Source organism: Palaemon carinicauda, chromosome 34 (genome assembly GCF_036898095.1).
Source record: "Palaemon carinicauda isolate YSFRI2023 chromosome 34, ASM3689809v2, whole genome shotgun sequence".
Lineage (NCBI taxonomy): Eukaryota > Metazoa > Arthropoda > Malacostraca > Decapoda > Palaemonidae > Palaemon > Palaemon carinicauda.
In genome coordinates, this window is record NC_090758.1 from 42,521,288 (window position 1) to 42,523,787 (window position 2,500).

Consider the following 2,500-nt stretch of genomic DNA (forward strand, 5'->3'; position numbering starts at 1 on the left):
TATATATATATATATATATATATATACATATATATATATATATATATATATATATATATATATATATATATATATATATACATATATATATATATATATATATATATATATATATATATACAGTATATATATATATATATATATATATATATATATATATATATATATATATATATATATATATATATATATATAAATACACTGTACATATATATATATATATATATATATATATATATATATATATATATATATATATATATATATATATATACATGTTTGTGTGTGTGTGCGTGATATCTTGTTTCTTTGGCTATTAATGTTACAAACCTTTTAATTATATTCTTAACAACAGCTGCTAGTTGGTGGTATTTGATGGAGGACCAAGAGCAACCCTTTGGTATAACAACCTCAAGCTAAGTGATATACCATTCAACGGGTAAAAAAAAATGTATATTTTCATGTTCACACATATCAACATAAAGGTAACATGACAATTTCTGGTAACTTGCTATAACTTTAATCTCCATTTTAAGACAAAATTCTGAACTGCAGCATCCATTTGCAGCCCTGAAAAAAAAAGCTTTTGTTTCTCGAAAGCAAAAGACAAAATCATCCTTTTTGGTCTTGAAAACTTTTCTTTTCTTTTTTCTTCTCCTGCCTTTTCTAAAGGTTCCGAGACTGAATTATTCGTTTGTGTTTTCCAATGGTTGAATCGCTGCCTGTGTCTCTCTTTCCATGAAACAAGAAGTTTATCAAAGGGGACTTCACCATATCCTAGTCTTCTTCATCTTGCTGCTGCTAAGGATTTTTTTAGAGTCGACAGGATTAAAAGAATTTTTTTTTTGGTCTATATTATTTAAAAAACTCATCTTCTTTAGAGAAATATTTCATAACTAAGGAATCTTTTTTTTTTATAAAAGATATATGAAATTGTGTATAATAAAATAATAACGTAGTAGAAGAATTATATATAATTATATGCAAGGTGTATGATATTTAAATATCATATATATTACAGGTGGAGTTTTTGAATAATAGGATTTTAGCGGAAAAAATATTCTGTTCTTCCAAAATGCTTATCTAAAAAGAATATACAACCTTATTTGCCAAAAGAGGATCCAACAGCTTTAATTACCAAGAATATCCAAATACCTTACTTACCAAGAATATATAATCTTCCCTACCAGATATTAAAACAATTTTAATTGCCAAGGCAATAACTTTACTTGAAAAATTACAACTTTATTTACCAAGACAACAACCTTACTTACCAATAATATGCAACCTTACTCACTAGGAAAATACAACTTTACTTTCCAAGAAATTACAACCTTACTTAGAAAGAATATAGAGGAACCTTGTTTACCCAGAATGCCGAGACGATAGTTGAGAGTGACCACAATGACCTTGCCCAGAGCTGCCAGAACTGATCCGTCGTAGAGACTTGAAGATCCCCACTCAAACGACTCTCCCTGGAGGAAGACGACCACTGGGTAGGCCATCAGAGCTGCATCTGCAAGGATGCAAGCAGGATAGTTAAGAGAAGTACTCGGATCTAACAAATGGGGTTCAAGGACTGCAACTGCAAGTAGTTGGGACTGTGGTCATCTTACCATCATAGGTTTGGAGAGATATAGATATTGCTTGGTACAGAAGCAGGAGATGCCTTATCTCTCCTCACATGCTTCCTTTACAATCTTAGTGGACTTATTCTGTTATTCCCAATGTCCTTCTTTTATAAGTCATTCTCATCATATGTCCTGCCCATGTCTATTTCATTTTCTTACGTATTAGAATATCCTTTACTTTAGTCTACTCTCGCATCCAAGTTACTCTTCTTTAGTCTCTTAATGTTATTGCAATGATTTTTCTTTCCTTAGCTCTTTGAGTTACAACTATCTCAAGGCTTTAGTAAGTCTCTAATTTCTTGCGCATAAGTCATGAAGAACCATCTGATTAAATACGTTTCTTTTTAGAGAAAGGGGCATTTTACATTTCCTAATCTTATTTTGTTTACCAAATCCTTTCCATCCTATGATTATCCATCATCTATTTTCGGAATCATGTCCTAGGGAAACTTTTACTAACTTCCTAAGAAAGTATATCAATTAACAATCTCTAGAGGCTTCTTATCCACAACTCTTATTTGTTGTCTCTCTTCATTTCCATTAAACATTATGTTAATTTTACTCACATTCATTTCAGTCCACAAGCCTGGTTGAAAAAGCATAATGCAATAGGTCTAAAGGTTTCATCAGGGAGAGCAGCCCAAGAGAAAAAGGTGAGTAAAGAAATAATTAATAAACTATAGATGGGAAAAAATAAAGATGTTAATATGAAACCTATTAATTTACGATTTACAAGACAAGACTTATACTAACCTGTCTAACAGAAAAGTATTAGCAATTTATACCCCAAGATTATTAGTAAAATAAAGAAAATTAGTTAGATATATAAAAAAAATTATTTTTTTTTGCTTTTTGATTGTTTAGAGAAT